Genomic DNA, 21,533 nt, shown 5'->3' with positions numbered 1-21,533 from the left:
CAGCTCAACAGCGAGGGCTCCGAACAACCCCCAAGCCACTGTTAAGAACACAAAGAGCGACAAATCAGACACCCTAGCGTGAAAGCCATGAAGTAGCATTTGGTCTAACAACCGAGTAACTAACTCTCACGCTGCCATGTCGCGATCTACCCCGTGAGAGCGTGGGGCAGAAAGGAACTACAGGGAGCATGCGCAGAAACAACATTTTCCCCCATCGCTGTGGGGGAGGGTTGTCGTTCCTCTGAGTGCGCAGGCGCAATAGTGGTCCGGCAACGGAGACCCGCCTCCTCTGGCCTGCTACAGAGAAGCTAACGTGATGGCTGGCGGAGCTCGCCTTCCGCTCCTCCTTCCCTCGCCAGCGATATCTCAAGGTGGAGAGAGCCGACGTGAGATAGGAGAACTGTAAACCTTGGTGATTTAGAAGGTGGGCTGCTTCCTCCCCGGAGCTTCTCACCGCCTCCCTCCTGTTCGTGCCTTCCCAGGTTCTCCAAGTCATGCTGCCTTCGGTTTATGGGGCTTTTGCATTTGGCACGTCTGGACCGGGTGGCTAATGGATAGGAGAACATTGCACGTTTTGAACATTTCAGATATGTGCTAAAGTTTGCTGGCATTAACGTTCATGGGCTAGGAAATGGCTGCTGTGTGGCTGGGTCTCCTTGGGGTCCTGCTTCATACCAGTGAGCCTGACTTTGCCCTAGATTAAGAAAAGGGGTTCCTTTTAGGGGTCCGCTTTATGCAGTAACAGGTGTGAGCATTCTTACAGGAACCTGATGGTCATGTATGATACTGCATACAGATTTTCCTGTATGGTATCCATTCATGCAGAATACCATACAGGAAAAGATGTGCTAACTTGAGATGTGCAATGTATAGTTTTATATGATTGTTGCGGCTTTGACTGCTTGTTAAGTAATTATATTTGGTGACTCTATGGGTTTTTAAAAAAAAAAAAAGTAAAAAAGTTGCACAAGCAACTGATCTTGTACCGATTTTTTTTTTTTTTTTAAACTTTGCTTTTGTGATGAATATTGGAATCCGGCAGATACGTTTTTATTTTTACCCGTGGCTAATCCGTGTTTCTTATAGATGCTGAATTTATTAAACAAGAAGAAAACATGGAAAAAATGACTATTTGGCAGCAACTCTTGATAGGTAACCATCTTGTATTTAAACCTCTTCCAATCTTCTCGATGGAGTAATTTGACTTTTAAGCCGATAAGGAAAACATGAAATGAAATATATTAATTGGTACATATAAGCCCAATTTCTAAATAGATCTTCAAATGGGACTCTCAACACTACTATGCTTTTTCAAACATAGAATGCGAGTTGAATTAAACGTTAGACTGTTACACAGTTAATGGAGGCGCAGTGTCCTTTCTGGCCTTGTAATATCAACTTTTTTCTCCATTTCTGTTATCCTCCTGTCGGTTCCCAACTGAGTAATATATAATAATAGATATTGGGAAACAAAATTAACATGGAAATAACTTCAGAAAGAAACCCCTATAACAAAACAACAGTACTAAAAGTTTCTATCAAAGCTTAAGTATGCACAGAATAAGTGATAAATCCCATTTCATTTAGCATTGCTGATTTCCCCCCCCCCTCACAGTAGAGGCATTACTGAGTTTTAAATGTCTGAAGAAATTTTGTGAATAGGGAAAATGTAACCCTCCTTACCTCCTGTGTACAAGAATATAATGCACATATATGAGAAATTAGTATATAATTCAATGTTACATTATATTTTATATGCGTAGCACCATAGGTTTGTGTTATTGCATTCATGTTTCTGAAAATTTCTGTGCAGTTTCCTTAAGGTTTCTCCTAATATTAGATTCAGTAATAACCATACGATTGGTTGGATTGGAATCACTAGTCTAAAATCATCCAATGAACTCTGTGGCTAAGACAGACCCTGAACCAGTCTCTCTCACCTCCAAGTCCAATATCTTGATCACCAAGCTATACTGGCTGTATTTTGTAGAGTGGAGCTGAACATCAGTTTTGAATTATATATATGCACTCTTAACTGTTCTGTAGGTAACAGATTAATCTGGTTACCTTTGTTCATGGAGTGCTAAATTAAATGGTCACCTTGGCACAGGGAGCCCTTGTGCTCAGTCTTGGAGCTCTTCTGTAAAGAGGGCCAACATTGCCTCAACAAAGTTGCTAAATATTTTATTGCCATAAGATCAACTCCTAAATGTGATGAACAATATTGGGTAAAGACTCAGGTTTAAACCTCACAAAAAAAACCTCTAGGCTGACCCTTATTTAACCTGACTAATTGAAGGATGTTGAAAGGATAAAATAGGAGAGGGGAGAGAAAAACACATCTTTTCTCCTAAGTGCCTGCAACAGGAATATGATAAAATAAAAATTGGAGATTAAATTTCAGATTCAGTTCTTAGGTTAGTCAAATATGAAGAACAGAACAGAGTAACAGTTGGAAGGGACCTTGGAGGTCTTCTAGTCCAACCCTCTGCTTAGGCAGGAAACCCTACACTATTTCAGATAAATGGTTGTCCAATCTCTTCTTAAAGACCGTGGGAGCGTTCAAAACTTCTGAAGGAAGTTATTCCACTGATTAATTGTTCTCACTGTTAGGAAATTTCTCTTTAGATCTAGATTGCTTCTCTCCTTGATTAATTTCCACCCATTGCTTCTTGCCCAATATTTCATTCTGCTTAGCAGGTTTTTAAATCTGTAAAAGAAGATACCATTGTAAAACTCTAGGATGGATGTGGATTATAAAAAAATGTTTATTAATGAAGCATTTTGAATATGAAAAATTTTAAACATTTATAGAAGTGTTCCATAATAAATGTTTACGTGAAATCAGTTTGAACTACAAGAATTGAATATATAAAGCGAATACATTGCTATCTGCCGATGGACATAATTCCCAAGAAGTGTTCCAGCACACACTTGAATGCAGTAGGTGTAGATGTCTAATAAGATTAGAAAGTTTTAAGCATCCATATTCTCACTTTGTCTCATTCCATTTGCCCTTGCTAGGTTTAATAATTCTGCATCCTGTGTGGAATTGTTGAGTTTTAATAGAACATTTTATCCTTAAAGGAAGTTGATTCAGTTATATTTTATGTATAGCTTTGGTCCAGACTTATTTTCTCCCAGTCAAGGCGAGATGGAGACGGGGTGAATGTTGAACTTATTTGTATGACCTCAGAAAACAGGAAAAATTGACTCTGGATTTTAAGTTTGAAGCTTACTGATCATTTTCTTACTATTTTTTCCAGGTAAGCATTTATTGAAGAGCAGTACTCAAATTCTGCAGGAAGAATCAAGTTTTCCTCCATTGATCAAAGTCCATTGATCAAATACATATCAGGTGGAAAGATAACACAGTCAACAATTGTCTCACAAGGATTGTAATAAGTGTTCTAAGCAAACTTTTTCATGCTGAATTAAAAAATGAGGTCAATTTTTTTCTATCAGGCTTAGTTATTTGTGACCCTATTATTCTGTTCAATTAGTGATATCATGGTGTTTTATGTTAATTATAGTAGCATATCTGTATCAGATATGTTTAGTTTGGAGGAATTGACCTGCTCCCCACTCCCATTTTATGTTATTTCTGCTTAACAAACACAACAGGGATCACATGTAAAATAAGCACACTATGAAATACCCAGATTTACCATCTGCAATGAAGGTAGCCCCATGTAAAAGTTTTACTGTACCAAAGCTTCTAAAAATGGGACTATTAGTGACAATGACTAATCATAATGATCGTGCTTAAGTAAAGCAGAAAAGGAAAACCTTAATTCTGATCTAACATTTCAGGTTTTCTGAAATGAGCCACATTTGTTGATGCAAGGGGATCTGAATAATCTTGCTTGTGATTTTAAGTTGTCTTAGAAGCAGGATGAACTTTTAATATCAAAATGAAAGGGAATCTTCACTGTCTTGATACTTAAGGGTTTTTTTCTTTCATTATGTTACATAATGAATGTAACAATTTATTCTCCCAATAAGATGGACTAGTATTTTGTAAATATGTTTATTTAGTTATGGAGGCTCTTGGCCATGAACACAATGTAAATCATTAGCTCCTTGAAAATTAAGCCGGAAGGCTCTTTTTCATAATGGGAATAATTTATTTTCGACGTGTTGGCCCATGCTGCTAACAGGAAAGAGTTATATGAGAACAAGAAAGGAAAGATCCAATGTGAAAAATATAAATGGAGTACCGGTATTTTTGGAGACCTGAAAGTCCCCTTATATACAAAGTAAGGTGTTTTTTCCATGAGTAGGGCAGTAAGAAGAAAAAAAAAACCATCAAGCTCAGAAAAAATGCCCCAAATATACCTCATTTGTTCACAAACAGTTTGGGAAATAATAAAGCAAGAAATCCACAAAATACTAAGCAATAGAATATAACATGTCATTGAAAATTCATTTCTTGGTCTTTCACGTGGACTTTTCCCCTGACAACCTCAGCATAGTCAGTGATGAGTATGGTGAATGATTTTCCCAAGATATTTGAAACATGGGAAAACCAAGAAAAGTTGAGCCCCAGTATGCTGGCTGAGTATTGCTGGCCTTTGATATAAAGTCCACCAGATAATTAAACACTCCTTTTTGTGCTTCAAATTAAATTGTAAATATAGGCTATTATCAAAAGTAAGTTATGGATCACTCAGACTACCATACTTGATAGAAAAATCCTGAAACATTTGAATTCAGCATTAAAAACTATGAGACTAACCAGTTTTCGTGTGACACAACATTCTTTTCTCCATCCTTTCAAGTTACCCTTTGCAACATTGTTGTTTCCAAGTGTGATTTTTTTTTATTCCATTTCAAGGGTATCTATGGGAAAAGCTCATAGATACAACCATAGATAGATGCTTTATCATATTCATCCAGAGATACAAATCTGCATATAAAATACAGTCCAAGAAGTTAAGGATTAAATAGGGGGCATATTTTTAATGTTGTGAATAAATCTAATCAAGCGTCTCCAGTATTTCTTCCAAACTAACTAGTGGCTGCCAATTCTATAGCTGTGATAGCTTTATTCCATTTTCAAATTTATCATACAAGAGCCTTGAGAGCTCTTGTATACCATATTTCTCTAATAAGTCTCCAGGTCAATTACCAGAAAACACGATTATGCTAACTGTTCTAGAATAACCAACTGATTCAGTTGGCCCGTTTTTGGTCCCAGGAGGCTGCAAGGAGACCTACTAGGCCCAAAAGAGGGCGCAGGGGGAGGGGGTCGCATGCGCACGCATGGGGACGGGGCACGCCGAGGCGCATCACATGCGCATTGCATTATGGGTGCCAGCACACACGCACTGTCACATTCACATGCACTTTCAGCACACGATAACAAAAAGGTTAGCCATCACTGTCTTAGACGAATGGTGCAACAATACTGAGATTCTTTCACTCAAAAAAATCCCTCCTTCCCCATCAAATTATTTGCTGCTAAATGTTTGGTGCAGCCCCTCATTGGATTTCAGTTCAGCTCATATTCTAGCTATGCTTTGCTGGAATCAATTCAGATTTTTCCAGGTATAAATCCAAACATAAACTGAAGTCTAGTTTGTCTAAGATGGAGATTTACATTGGCTGGTAATTTTCACTTTATGGTTAAAAATAAACTTTTGACCCCTTAACAACCCTTGCAGTTTACTCAGTTTGGAAAAAAACCTCATTGTATATGTACCCTTTTGCCATATGGTCTTCTATCAGAAACCTTGTTTTCTGTACTGTAAAACAGTGTATATTTTTAAATGTTATGGATCTAAGATTGCAGAATTATTTTAATGTCATTTGGAGCTAGCTAATTATTTCATTAACTTGGAATTGCATGGGCAATACAGAACCTTCTCTTGGGCATACTTTAATACATGCCATATGTCTTATTGGAGGTCTGGTTCAATAGGATTCTCTTTGAGATAAACAGGCTCATACCAGTTTAGCAAATAGGCACCAAAGCAATAAATATATTCTATACAACAGCATGTGAATTGTTGATTTTTGACCATAACAACAAAGCATTTTCCATTGTCAAACCAAGAAGTTTAATTAGACTGATTTTTGAGGTTTTATAAGATTTGAGGTTTTAATGCCTTTCAATTACATTATAGAACCCTTACTTACCAAAATATTGGTCTACGTTTTGTCTCAGTAACACCTATGGAATTTGGATTTTTGATACCTTTCAGTAGTCAATTTATGATGTTACATAAGCTTTTCAAATAACACTACATGGTAGAATATTTTTGTACCACTAGGTGGAATAAAGTTCTCTGAATGGCCTTCTGCTTTCTCTGGTATTTTTTCTGCTGTAAACAAAACTGCTGTAATTGCATTCCAAGAATTGTTACCCTAATTGATTACATAAGGGAACTGTCTGAACAACGGAAGGAAAACAAGTGCTGTGCTTTTTAGCAAGCCATTTCAGGAAGTTTGAGGAACAAGCTCTTCTGGAAAATTCCATCAGAGTTCTTTGAACAAACTCTGTGCTTTATTTAAGGCAAGAGCATTGGGCATCTGCATAAGTCATTTAATTAAGTCTTTGAAATATAAAGATCTAACAGGCAGAAATAGAAGAGATGTATTATAAATGGAGGAGATACATAAGAATTTCTGCTAAAACTAGAAAATGAAACCTTTAGCTTTTTATATTATCCCCTAATTTCAGGCATGGAATATGCAGAGCTTTTTCAACTGATTGACACTAAAAGCACTTCTTTTGTTTCTACATAAATTCAACAATGGATAAAGTACCAAAATTGACACTTGAATATTTTCAAGTTCAGTCAAATAGGGAAATCTAGAGCTGATTTTTTAAAATTAACAATTGTGTTTAGGTACCCATGAGTTTAGGAACTTTGTTTTATAGTCCTTAAGTCAAGCGGTTAACTAAAATTGTTTTCTGCAACACTGCTGCTTTATGGCCTGTATCATAAATGGTGAATCCCTGCATGCCCTTAGGAGACATGTCAGCTTGCAATTCAAATTCCAATTTGAAAACGATTTTGGGGTAGTAGAAGGAAGTTGAAAGGGAACCTCTTTTTAGAGTCTTTAAAGGAAGTCATTTACTTAATATAAGAACTGCAAAACAGATTGGGTGGGATATTGGTTAGGACTGGTAAACCTTATGTTCTATCAATAATATATATAAAGATTAATGAAATTGTGTTCTCAAGGATTCATAATTAAACATCTGAGATTGGGAAGTCTATCTTGTATAATTCTTTTCATGTTTTGTAATGTTATAACTTTGGGAGTGGTTGCAATTTACTTCAGTTACTCATTTTCCCTTCATGAAAATCAGTGCTAAGGGAGTCTTGTTATATATGTGTATTATTTTATTCATCCATACTTGGAATGCTTGTAATGTAAGGCTAACTCATAACTGAGGTAAGGGTGCATGAAGCTCTATTTGAATATTGCATAGCTGTGGAAAGGAATTACACTACTTTTGCCAAAGTCTGTCTTCCATCATATACTACTGGAGGAGGAGAAGAGAAGAGAATTCTTTATTGACCAAGTGTGATTGGACACACAAAGAATTTGTCTTGGTGAATACGCTCTCGGTGTACATAAAAAAAAGATACATTTGTCAAGAATCATAAGATACAACACTTAATGGTAGTCATAGGGAACAAGTAAGCAATCAAATCATATTAGGAAACAGTCAATATAGATCTTAAGGATACCAGCAACAAGGTTACAGTCATACTGTCATAAGTGGGAGGAGATGGGTGATGGGAACGATGAGAAGATTAATAGTAATGCAGACTTAGTAAATAGTTTGACAGTGTTGAGGGAATTATTTGTTTAGCATAGTGATGGCATTCAGGAAAAAACTTCTTGTGTCTAGTTCTGATGTGAAATGCTCTATAGTATCGTTTTGAGGGTAGGAGTTGAAACAGTTTATGTCCAGGATGTGAGTGGTCTGTAAATATTTCCATAGCCCTCTTTTTGACTCGTGCAGTATACAGGTCCTCAATGGAAGGCAGGTTGGTAGCTATTGTTTTTTCTGCAGTTCTAATTATCCTCTGAAGTCTGTCTTGTTGGGTTGCAGAACCAAACCAGACAGTTACAGAGGTACAGATGACATGAGAAGTCTCTTCCTTGACCTGCTACAAAATGTGAATCACCCCAGGCTGACATAACAGAAAAGGCACAAGAGCAAAGGCAACAACTTCTTGATTTTGTTGTCTCTTGTCACTATATTGTATCTGATTCAAACAGCCCTGCTTGTATGGACTTACCTTTCAATGCCTAAATGAAGCAAACACTACTATCTTTGTTGTAGCATTTTGCAGAATGATAATCTGTAGAATAGTTTTAAGAATTTATCTGGTTAACAACAACTTCCAGTGTGTTTTCTTGATAAAGACACTATCTTAAAATGCTTTCTTTATGTTAGTTGTGTTGCTATAGCAACTTAAGTAAGTTTTTCTGAAATATCTCTCAATGTTTCTCAGCCATTTCTTTTCAACAAATATGGGTTCTAGTAAGATAATCAAAAGGCCATGGTTTATAGGCATTCTGTTAGGCTTATCACTTACAGTAAGCCTTTTAAAAATGCATTGATACTGTTTACAATACTTTTTGTAATTAAAATAGAACTAATGGCAAAGCAGTACTTTCTAGTGTAGGAATTAGCTTTTTCTAAACCCAAATTAAAACAAATATATTATTAAGTGAACTAACTAGTGAAAAACATTATTTTGGCTCCTACGCCATAATCTTTCAATAGCTGTTCCAGTTCTGGACTTCACCAAATGTTCTGCCAAGATGTACTCGCTTCCTTTGTTTTGGCACACTCAACTAGAGACCACCTGCTCTCACCCCTCTCGTGTTTCTCAATTTAAGGATGGAATTTGTGCCCTGCCTAGACTTATTTGGCATACCATATGTTGACATCTACTGTTACAAATCAAGGATTACTCTTAATATCAAGATTGAGGTGTCACTTCAAAAAATTGCATTCTTGAGCTGTGTTGATGCTGCTTAGCATTCAACCATATAAAGTGATACAGCATACTGTATTCTCGCCTGTCAGGAGACGTTTCTGTTTGGCCTTATTAAAGTGTTGAAGTAAACCTTTCTGGACCAGCTCATGTAATAAATTTGTAATTTTAAAAACCATACGGGACTGGTGAAGGAATGCAAATAAAATGAATTTTCACTCTGGGAGGATAGACAGTGGAGAGAACAAAGGTCCAATTTCTTTCCATCTGTGGAGGGGTGTTACAAACGAATTTTCAGGTTTGCAATGGAAACCTGGATGACACTCAAAATCGGGCTGAATTGTGGCTCTATGAAAGCAAGCAGGATTTACAAGAAGCCACAAAATCACAATCGGCCCTAGCTTTGTTACTCAATCAGACAGGATAGCAAGTCAACTTCAAATCATAGGAAATGAGATATCATTGGCTCATCGCACAATTTGAGGAAGTCCCTTAAATTATTTGATAGTGTTCTGGCATCGAGTGGCTAGTTGAATACCAGTACACTCTTTTAGGATTTAAGACAAGCATACTTATAGAAAAATGAGTCCAGACATTTGCACAAATAAAAAAGAATGTATAAAGTGTTCTCTAGTGAACAAGAATTCCAAGAGAGATTGCAGATGGACCTCTTTTGTGCCAGCTGGAACATAATGTCTTTCCAGTTAGGTTGACACTGAAGTTTTCAGCTCACTCTGACTTTTCTGAGCTTACTTATTTCATAAGTAAAGGAGGAGGATTTGATTTCGCATCTGGATATAGCTGCCCAGAACATTCCTGGAAAGATGTCTTTTCTTGGCATCCATCAACTTTTCCTCCCTTTTAGAGAGTCACGTGTCTGTTCACTACAGTAATAAAGTTGAGATAAACGGAATAACTCTAGGACACGTGTGTCTGTAGAAGATAATGTTATTAGAGGGTAATCAAAAGAAATGCAGAATTCAAAAGCCAGCAATACAATATTGGGTGATACAGGTTAAAACGGAGTTTATATAAGTTACCAAGGGAAAAGGTTAAAATAAATAAAAAAAATTTTTTTTAAATAAATAAAATATTTTTTTAAAGGGGAAAAGGGACATGATGGCTCAGTGGCTAAGATGCTGAGCTTGTCCCAACTTCTGCCAATCTAGCAGTTTGAAAGCACGTTAAAAATGCAAGTAGAAAAATAGGGACCACCTTTGGTGGGAAGGTAACAGCGTTCCGTGCGCCTTTGCCGTTTAGTCATGCCGGCCACATCACCATAGAGACAACTTTGGACACCACTGTCTCTTCGGCTTTGAAACGGAGATGAGCACCACCCCCTAGAGTCGGGAACAAGTAGCACATATGTGCGAGGGGAACTTTTACCTTTTACCAGGGGAAAAGTGGTTCACACTACTATGTCTCACCATTTCTTCTACGGGAACACTACAACCACTAAAGCTGTAAATACTTTTAACATTTTAAAATACCAAACAGAAGTGTCCTGTATCTCTGCTTTACACATTATAAGCCGCATGGGTGCAGTGGTTAGAATGCAGTACTGCAGGCTACTTCTGCTGATTGCTGGCTGCCTGCAATTTGGCAGTTTGAATCTTACCAGGCTCAAGATTGACTCAGCCTTCCATCCTTCCGAGATGGGTAAAATAAGGACCCAGATTGTTGGGGGTAATATGCTGACACTAAACCGCTTAGAGAAGGCTGTAAAAGCACTGTGAAGCAGTATATAAGTGCTATTGCTATTGGCAGAAGGGGCTACTCTGCCTACAAATGTCAACACATTCTGTTAAATAAAAAAAATATACAGAAATTTATAGTTTCCTTATATTCAATGAGAAATAACTTTATCTTGGACTCTGGCACCTTTGATTCATTCCTTCAAGATTTTATTCATCTTACTGTCTTGTTTTCCAAAGCTCTGTTGGGCACAACCCAACATTGTGGCCCCTATTATGGTCCCAGTTGGCTGTGGGATGATGAAGGAAATAAAAGTAATAAAATTCAGGCAGCATTTATGTGAGTTAGCTTATCATTCCTGTTCCTTAAAACTGGATTAACCCACTCTGTGAAAACGTGTAACACAAAGCAACCTTTTAGGGTTATTTCTATAAATAACCCTAAATTTATAAACTATAAATTTCCACTTGATGAAATGATCCTTTAAAGGTTAATTGTAAGTAAAAAATTGTTTTAACATCCTGTCTTAGAAATGTCAAGATGGCCATACTTCAGTATATTGGGAGCTGAAAGGAATCATTTTTTGCTTGCTTCTTTTTGTGAAGCCTTACTGAGGTGTTTGTAAACTACTACTGTGGCCCTTTCACATCATTAAATAGTTTTCTAAGGTTGCCAAGGGCAGGGATGTGTGGGAAATAAAAGCAGATATTGGGTGTGGACTATTACTTGGTTGGTAATCTTGATTAAGGTTGAGAAACAAGGAAAGAAACAACTCTAGTAAAAGAAGGGGAAACTTCAGAGAGATTTTGGGGGATTTTAGGCCTAAGCTTTATCCATGTACTCATTTGAATCTATGCTTTCACGCCACAATTTTTGTGTATAAAGGGCTATGAGCAAAAAAGGCAGCTTTTTTTCCCTTAACAATATACAATTAATGAGATTCCCTCATTATGTGACCATATTTTAAACTGGTCATCCTCATGTTAGTCCCTATAACTTTGATAATGGCTACAATTCTCTAGATCAGAGTTGAAGTTCTGTTATCTCTGAAATTCATATAGTAAATCACTAGATTGTAATGAAATTTGCAAAATGCTTTAAGATACAAAGATAAAATAAGGTATATACCACTTTAAATGTAGTATATGCTTTTTTTGGGTGAGAGTCAGATTCATCAAACTAAGAGACCCTATTAAAAAAAAATCCTATTCTGTATAGTTATCAACAGTTAGCTGAATCAACCTATTTTTCCCCTTAAAAAGATGCATGGTTGTCCACCATGCACAAAATATTTTTTTCTGTTGCGCTAAATGTAATGTGAAATCAAGGTACAGTATTTGGTATGCCCATTCAATGATTGTCTCCAAGCAGCTTTATAGTCAGAACAATGAAATCATTGTGAGTTAAAACCAAGGTGCTGGCCTAGAAACTAGGAGACTGGGAATTCTTGTCCTGCCTTATGCATGAAAGCCAGTTGGGCCAGTCACTCACTCTCAGTCCAATCCACCTCACAGGGTTGTTGTTGTTGTTGTGGGGAAAATAGCATGAAGAAGTGGTATTATGTATGTTCGCAGTCATAAATTACTTATAAAGTAATAAAAGGCAGGATAAAAAAATTCTAATAAATAAATAAATGTGTCTATGGTCTTCTGTTGCCTCTTGTATCAGTTAGTTCCCTTTCTTATTCCATGCTTCCATGCTTTTCCTATATTCTAGAATATCTAATTTAGCATATTCTAAGAATTATTTATAAATAGATAGTACTGGATTGTTACTATGTAAAGAATATTTAAAATCTTATAATGTTGATTAAATCATTTACCAAAATGTACAGAGTGCTCCAAAGTAACATATAGATGTGAGTGGACTATTTTAACTGCCTCACAATTGTGGGACAGTTAAAAAAGCCTACCCTCATCAACATTCTGTACTTTTTGGTAAATGATTTAATCTTATTAACTTATACATTCCATACTCCACCCAGGAACACATAGGGAGGGAAAAAAGAGAGAAGGAAATCATGTTACCTACAGGTTTGGCTTTCCCCATAATATTAACTTAGCACAATCAGAAGTATCAAAGTGAAGCTGGTTTAGTAGCTCATCTAAAAAAAGGGGGGGGGGATTCCATATTTGCCAAAACAATTGGAGCATAATACTTAATAGTACCAAAGATGCTGACTTAAAGATACCACATATGGTAAGTTTTTTCAAACATGTCTCATCTCGTCTCATGTCAGAAATGCAGGAACTAAAAGGGGAGGAATTATTAATTTAAATTTTAAAAAGATTAAACATTTTAATAAAAACATAAATTTATATAGTTCTAGCCCAATGCTGGGCTACCTTGATGGCAGGAATATTTCTGACCAGCAAGTCATTCTGTGTGCATGTTGGCTGTAAAGGCCAACTATCTATAAAAGATAGATAGTTGTTTGAATAGTGTCAATTCACAGTAAATATCCTTGTTCTCAGGGAGAAATCCCCATTTTTCCATGTGGTCTTTATTTCTAGCCAATAAACAAACAGTTTATTAAAATATCTCCAAACCGTCCCCTCCTCCAAACCTCCAGAAAACCCCTTAAGCGGTTCTATTCAATTATGAAGATTAAAGTTTCCATCTATTTAATTGTTCTGTTTGAGGTGTAGTAATGCCTCATGATAAATATCTAAATCTTGACATTAAGAGTATCTTCTCTGATACTTTAAATTAAAAACAAGGGAAAGAGCATCCCCTAAATAATGCAAATAAAAAAACCCAAAAAGTGTTAGAAATATATCAAGGAATGCACTGACAGGGATTCCCTTGCCATGTCCTCCAGTAAGCCCAGAGTCAAAGAACTTCCTAACTTCCTTCACCCATGTTACATGTGACCAGACTGGCATTCTAAAATGCTGCTTTTAGCTCCCCTGTTTAGTGCAATGTTTTGTAACTATGCAAAGAACCATACTACTCAGTGTCCCTCCTGGGCCTAGGCTCATATAGTGTAGTCTAAACTTTCTAGTTGCTTATCTCCTACAAGATTATGGTTTATCTCAAGTTACAATTTCTTTTTCTCATCTTTGCTGCAATAATTTTCCAGATTTCAATCCTCTCTCCTGTAGCAGTGGCTTTTTCCTCCGAAGTTGCAACAGTCTTGGTAAAAGATTCTCCTACTTTCCCATTTCTATTGTGTTTCCTGACTAGGCTGAATGGCTGCTATAGAATTTGTCACTCCTTTTGTATTACGGCTTTTAATAAGTAGGTACACAGTGCCTCCTTGTTAATTGCAAATGTTTAATTCCAATATAAAACCACAGATAGGGAAATCACAAATGACGAGGCCTTGAGGCTACGGAAAATTGAGGGGTTGGGTCTGGGAGTCTGTAGTTGTCCTCTTTCTCCCATAAACACTTCTCCCATAGTGGTTATCTGACAGTTACTTCTTTTAATTCAGCCAAGGTGGATCTCAACGGTCTTAGAAGTCCTTGTGATTGTTTTCATGACATCTGGGCTTCCACCAGCACCATTCTGGTCCTCATGGCTCTGTTATGACCTAGGTGAGGAAGACTCTCAGTTGTGTCCCACAGCCAACTGGGACCACCTGGATGTTTCCTTTTAAGTTGGTGCTTTCTCAACTACATTTTTAAACACCTGATTAATAAAACTGTTCCCAAGATTCAAAATGTGCCAACTAACAAGACTGCAATATGGCTACAATCGTTGTTTTGTTTCTTTTTTTAAAACTCTAAATCCCTTTTATGTAATCATAACATCTAAAAGGAGTTGGCAAAAATTGAAAAGGGCCTGTAAAACCCATACACAGAAAATTCTAAACCAATCTTTGTGCTATCAAAGAAACCAAGAATGATAGCTGGTGCATGACTAGACTGCAATCTTGGATCATGCTCATAAATTCAAAGCCCAGAGTTGCATGGAATGTGTGTTATGAATGCAAATGGGACAACTTGGCTGCAATTTACAGCTTTTTTTTTTATTTGCCTAACAAAGGCAGAACATTTGTTAGTTTTCCAATACAAAGTTTTTCCCCTGAATGAATAAGAATAGGAACGTCATATGAAACACGCCCCAAAGCAATAATTTTATCTTCCTGGAACAACACCATGTGTTGACTGAATGTCCAGGAGGAAAAAGCTCATTTGGCCTGAAGAATTTGCCTATTTTTTGTAATCTTCATACTAAAGGCAACAACTTTCAGCCTAAAGTGCAGCATATATTCAAAAGAAGCTAAAGAACCATGACTCCATCCTTTTATTTATTTATTTATTTTTTTAAATTTGATTTATATGCCGCCCTTCTCCGGAGACTCAGGGTGGCTTACAATGTGTTAAGCAATAGCCTTCATACTTTTGTATATTTATACAAAGTCAGCTTATTGCCCCCACAAACTGGGTCCTCATTTAACCTACCTTAGAAAAGATGGAAGGCTGAGTCAACCTTGAGCCTGGTAAGATTCGAACCTGCAGAAATTGCAGGCAGCTGTGTTAATAACAGGGTGCATTAAACCACTGTACTACCAAGGCTCTTTCTTCCTTCTTAATAACTAGGTAACTGCTTCAGATACTAGTTTCAGGGGCTACACTGCAGTGGACAGAGGGACACCTCCCCTCAATCCCACCTCCTTCCACTGTCACCAACCTACATACTGTATAGTCCTATTACTGAGAAATGTAGCTGGATTATGACAAAAATATTTTAACACATCAAGGTTTAAGAATGTTAAATCATGTTTCTATGGATGAACTTCTTTTTAGTGAAATGTGAAGCAGCTATAGCTATTTTGTTTCAGATTTAATGGTTCCTGTTTAGGGTTTGTTTGCAAGGGAGGAACAAGATTTTTCTAACTTTGACTCTTGGTTGATTTACCACAAGAACTTTGGTTCTAAAATTATTCCTTTATTCTCTCATATCTGGAGCTGGTACATGGAGCAGCAATGAAGATGTGGGACTGGGCTCAAAGGAACCGAGGTTTAAATCTATCTCAAAAGGATTTTCCTGTGCCATTTTGACAACCATGCTATCTCCATGGTTCTCCTAGGGTCAAAATCCTGAAGATTCTTCATTCTGCCATATTTCCTCTTCTAATCTTCTCACTGTACTACTTTGCTTACGTATCTCAATAATGGAGAAGTAACACTTAACATGGTTTTGTTTAAAAAAAACATTAAGTAAATTTCAAATGACCGAAGAACAAACATAACTTTGATAGTAAACACTGGGATTTTTATCTTTTTAAAGAATTATGAGGGTAACTTTCCAGACTACCTTGATATGAACTGCTTCCTGAAGGACCAGTTTTGGCCAGCTTATGTTGTCTTGAGATAGGCAACCAGCTTTTCCTGTGTTATTGTAGTACAAAGTTGTGTTTTTATTAACTACAGTTTGGGGAAGCTGCTTTCTCCACTGGCAAGAGGAAGTTTTAGGAGTACATGCAGAGCAACAAAAGCATTGGAAAAAAAAAGACAGACTTGCTTGTCCAAATTATGTTGTCCTTCAAATTGTTTGTCATGGATGTCTGAATAGACAAAATCTCCATAGTGGGAGGAGCTAGTTATGGACTTCACAGATATTTATGATTCCAGGATACAAAACAAAAGGACAAATTATGAAATAAAACTTGATGAAAACATGGAATTTTACAAAAATAATAATAAGACCAGCAACTTTACCTCTTATCTCACCCTCAAATATTTTGATCTGGAGGTAATTATTATTGCAAGAAAATAGTAATTGTATATGTATATGTATACACAATCACCCCAACTCCACCCCAATGTAAAGGATTACAAGTGTCGAGCGTCAAGAAGCACTCGACATCATGTCCATGCACCGGCAGAACATGGATACCCGACTGGAAGGGGGGGGGGTTGAGCCACATGGGTGATGGTGGTGGAATAGGCTTCCGAGTAGGCGTTTATGTGCACGGGTGCCTTATGGGGTCGCGTGGGGTTAGCTTACTACTCTGAGAACACTCTAGAAAAATGACGGCATCCCAGTACGTCCGAAGGAAATGAGGAAGTACGAGACCTTCCAGCTGAATGTAATCTGGAAGGAACTATATAAGGACTCGCTTGCAAGGGCGTGACAGCTGCGTCTTTGTTTTGCTAGCTTTGCATTCCGGTTTCTGTAAGCGCTGATTGCCACGATTAAATGAAGATACACCAGCTTGGCTTTAAGCGTGTTCTTTGAGCGTGGACACGGTCCTAGGGGAGCCGAGAGGAAGACGCAGCTCTCCCTTTTCACAAGCCGTTTTGGAGCCGCCCCCCCCCGTGAAGGAAGGAACGGGATGGCAGAGGGCGTAGCGGCCGACGTGCTGCCGGAGGATACAGCGGAGACCGTGGGCGAAGCGGAGGAGGAGGTTGACGCCGGGATGGATGGGGCGGCCAGCCCGCCGGTGGTGCGGCCGAAACAGCATGAGCCCGGGGTCGACGGCGCCCCTAGTGAACGAAAGGAACGCGAACGCAACGCCCGGGAGACGCCCGGCCCAGAGACAGGTGGGATGCGTCTTCAAACCCCGCCCTATGCCGGTTCCCAGTTCCAGGATTGGAGGGAACGGCGATGGCTGGAAGACGAGGAAGGGGACTGGAGCCACTCCACTGGCCTGGGGCCTTCCACCCTAGAGATCCTACGCGACCGTTTTGGCGAGGTGAGCTTTCGCGACGCGCCCTCCTGGCAGCCATGGGCGCCCAGCATGGAGGGAGCCACCTCCTGGTCGGGAGGCGGTACGGCGGGTGGGAGTTCTGACAGCAAATTCCGCCTTGCCAGCCCGAAGCTGAAGTTGGAGGGGCGTGAACAACGCTGGGTGAGTGGAGAGCGGAGACAGGCTGTACATTCATACGGTGGGGGCGAGGGCAGCCACGCAACTTCCGGTGCCGCTACACAGCCCGGGAGAGAGAGGAGAGTAGATCCCGTGAGAGACGCCCCTCGACAGCTACCCGGCACAGGAGATAGGCCACCACAACAGCGTTACAGAGACCCGCTACCAGCATGGGGCCACGGTCCCTGGGCACCCCCCCTTCAGCAACATCCCTGGGGATTACCGCCTGTGCAGGCTGCATTTGATGGAACTGCAGGAAAGGTGGCACTGTTCCTGAGTCAGGTAATAAGCCATATGGACCTTTATGGCAGATTATATCCTTCGCAGTGGTCCATGGTCGTGGCGGTCACAGCAGTGCTCACGGGGGAGGCAGCTGAATGGGTTGCCGATTTGCATAGTGAACACGCCCGCGAGTTAACAGATCTGGGCCTGTTCCTTGAAGCATTACGCAATAGGTTCGAGGATGAAACTCGGACCCAGGTCATCGAAGGTGAATTGGTCAACCTACGACAGCGTGGTCGCCCTGCCAAGGATTATGTCAAGGAGTTCCGTAATCTGGCAGGAAAACTCCATTCGTGGCCAGAGCGATTACTTATCCACCAATTCCAGGCAGGGCTAGATAGAGAAATAAAACAGGCCTGTGTATACCGGGGTCTAGGCCCACGATTGTCCGAATGGTACAAGGCAGCGGTGAGCCTAGACGTTGGTTTACGAGAATTCAGGCCTCGGAACACACCACCGTTCCAGTCCCGTCGTGGTCCAAGTGGCAGATCCAGTGACCGCGGGGCGTTTAGAGGAACCCCGGCATTCGGGCCGACCGCTACCGAGGCGAACAGACGCCCGTTCCGGTGCTTTCGATGCAACCAAGAGGGTCATAGAGCTGCGGACTGCCCCGTCGCAGCCCCGCGACTGTCAACTTCCCGGCCATCCGTTCCGACTACCACGCCACGTGACCGACCCCTACGAACACCAGAACGCTCTAGGGCAGCCACGCAGACGCCCTCGTTAGAACCGACAACCCGGTCCAGTAATACCATGCCAGGGACGGCTCGTGTCCCCGACGCATCCGAAGAAAGCGACAACGGAGATGAGTTGCAGGATCCTATGGTAAGTGACCCTGTACACCCCTTCCTGATACCAGTGACCCTTAGACATCCTGTCACTAAGAAGGAGTGTGAACAAAAAGCCTTAATTGATACAGGCTGTACTCGATGCCTTATGCGGCAGTCGGTAGCTGAGGGCTTGGGCCTTCGGATCCTGACTCTTCGTACCCCCATTAAATTCGAGCAGATGGATGGGTCCATCCTGGGAGGCACACCTACTGCCAGTGTTACAGAACCCGTATTCCTGCAAATAGGAGCCCATCAGGAAATGATCCGGTTCATTGTAGTAACCCAGATGATCGAACCCATCATTCTTGGGCTCGCGTGGTTGGACAGGTGGGAACCACACATATGGTGGGAGGGGGGTTATCGTAGGCTCAGACTGCCATGTACAAAAGAGAGGGTGGCTCTCCAGCAAGAAACAACAAGACAAGGTACATACCCCCAAGCATATAATGACCTCGCCCGAGTATTTAGCGAGGAAGAATGTGACATCCTGCCCCCCCATCGGGATACGGATTGTGGTATCGAAATACTTCCCGGAGCCCGGTTGCCAAAACCCCGTATGTACTCGATGACACCACAGGAACTGAAGGAATTGCGAACGTATATAGATAAAAACCTGGCCCGGGGATTTATTCGTCCCAGTCGTTCGCATTTAGCGGCACCCGTCCTCTTTCGAGGTAAGAAGGATGGTGGCTTACGTTTATGTGTTGACTACCGGGGATTGAATGCTGTCTGCGTAGAACCGTTGTACCCCCTGCCGCTGATAACTGATTTGTTGGCTACCCTGGCGTCAGGGAAAATCTTCACGAAATTGGACCTCCGCGAAGCCTATTATCGGGTACGGATACGTCAGGGAGACGAGTGGAAAACCACATTTAACACTCCCCTCGGCAGCTACCAGTTCCTGGTGATGCCTTTCGGTCTACAAGGGGCACCAGCGGTGTTTATGCAGCTTATAAACGGTATTTTACATGAACACCTATATCGGGGCGTCTTAGTCTATCTGGACGACATTTTGATCTACTCTGATACAATGGAAGAACACGTCCAGCTGGTTAGACAGGTCCTGACCAAGTTGCTGGACGCACATCTTTTTGTAAAACTCTCAAAATGTGAGTTCCACCGGGAGGAGATCGATTATCTAGGTTTTCGAATTAGTCGTACTGGTATCCAGATGGACCCGAAGAAAGTAGCTGCGGTCTTAGAGTGGAAAGCTCCGCAAACCCGTAAACAACTGCAAAGTTTTTTAGGTTTTGCAAACTTTTATCGACATTTCATTCCGTCCTTTGCAACAACAGCATTACCATTAACGGAGCTATTGCGAACAAAAGGTGTGGTGGCCCCTGGGAAAAAGCCTAGGCCGGGATACAAACTACAATGGTCATCTGAATGCCAACAAGCCTTTGAAAATCTTAAACGGGCTTTTGCCACTGAACCCGTATTAATACACCCTAACACGTCACAACCGTTCGTAATACAAGCGGATGCTAGTGACGTGGCAGTAGGAGCTATTCTAATGCAGAAAGATGCGAACGGTATGTTAAGGCCTTGTGCATACACCTCCCGAAAATTTACAACCGCAGAAAGGAACTGGGCAGTGTGGGAGAAAGAGGCCTATGCCGTAAAATGGGCATTACAGACATGGCGGCACCTACTGGAGGGTAATCCCATACCGTTCGAGGTCTGGACAGATCACAAGAATCTACAGGCCCTCCAAACACCTCGGAAACTGTCCCCAAAACAGGTGAGATGGGCACAATATTTTCAGCGGTTCCGTTTTGCCCTCGTGTATAAGCCAGCTAGAGGAATGTTTTTAGCGGATGCATTGTCACGGATGCCGCAATATCACAGTAAACGAGATGAGGGTTTACAAGCAGTAATCTCACCCCTAAAAGCGTATGTATTGACAGCCCCGCAGACCGAGGATTGGCTCACGCTTTTACGGAAAGCCATTCGGACGGACGCATGGGCACAAAACAATGCAGCATCCCTAACCCACCATGACGGCCTAGCGTGGTGGGGAGATAAACTCTATATTCCAGCAACATTGAGACAACGAGTGTTACTCCAGTGCCATGATAGGAAAACCGCCGGACACTTCGGGTTCCTTAAAACCCTACATCTGACGCGCAGACAATTCTGGTGGCCTAAAATGAGGAAAGACATTGACCAATACGTCCGGGGATGCCACACATGCGCGGTATCCAAGCCACAACCAGGGAAGCCACTGGGCTTATTACAAACCGTAGCCGAACCAAACAGACCATGGGAGGAAATAGCCATGGATTTCATTGTAGACCTTCCCAGTAGCAGAGGTTATACCGTTATTTGGACAGTAGTCGATCTTTTCTCAAAGCAAGCCCACTTTATTCCATGTAAAGGCTTACCCTCTGCCCGACGCCTGGTACGTTTATTCCTACAACATATTTACCGTTTGCATGGAGTGCCTAAGAGGATAATATCAGACAGAGGGGTACAATTCACCGCCCGATTCTGGAGAGGGTTTCTCCGTGATATAGGGTCAACCCAGGGCCTTAGTTCAGCCTATCACCCTAGTACGAACGGTGTTGCTGAACGCACGAATGCCATGATAGAACGATACTTACGCTCCTACGTTACCTACCAACAAAACGATTGGGTTGATTACCTTCTATTTGCTGAAACGGCATACAATAACGCAGTACATCGGAGTACCGGATTTACTCCGTTCCGGGTAGTCATGGGGAGGGACTTCCCTGCTATCCCGGAGTTAGACCTTTCCCTCCAAAAACCTATGACTCCCAACGACTGGGCTACTAACGTGAATGCTGTGTGGCCTCACGTAAAAACCGCTTTGACACGGGCAGCCGATGAATACAAGCTCCAGGCAGACAAAAGGAGGGCTACATGTCCATCTTTTCAGATCGGAGACCTGGTTTATTTGTCAACAAAATACTTAAAGCT

The 21,533-nt window shown here is 40.6% G+C and overlaps 1 long non-coding RNA gene and 1 other non-coding gene across 2 annotated transcripts; both read left to right on the top strand.

Annotated features, from left to right (window-relative positions):
• Positions 1–279: 279 nt before the first annotated feature.
• LOC139310440 (uncharacterized) lies at positions 280–3,459 on the top strand. The gene is made up of 3 exons (XR_011599879.1): positions 280–424; positions 1,087–1,152; positions 3,267–3,459. It is a non-coding gene; the product is annotated as an uncharacterized lncRNA (long non-coding RNA).
• Positions 620–798, top strand: LOC139313495 (small Cajal body-specific RNA 16). Its single transcript, XR_011600104.1, has one exon. It is a non-coding gene; the product is annotated as a small Cajal body-specific RNA 16 (non-coding RNA).
• Positions 3,460–21,533: the final 18,074 nt, after the last annotated feature.

This window comes from Pituophis catenifer, unplaced genomic scaffold (genome assembly GCF_029215685.1).
Source record: "Pituophis catenifer annectens isolate HBS135680 unplaced genomic scaffold, rPitCat1.0.hap2 SCAF_2, whole genome shotgun sequence".
Classification (NCBI taxonomy): Eukaryota; Metazoa; Chordata; class Lepidosauria; order Squamata; family Colubridae; genus Pituophis; species Pituophis catenifer.
The sequence above is the reverse complement of the archived record's forward strand: the minus strand, read 5'-3'. Positions and strand labels throughout refer to the sequence as shown.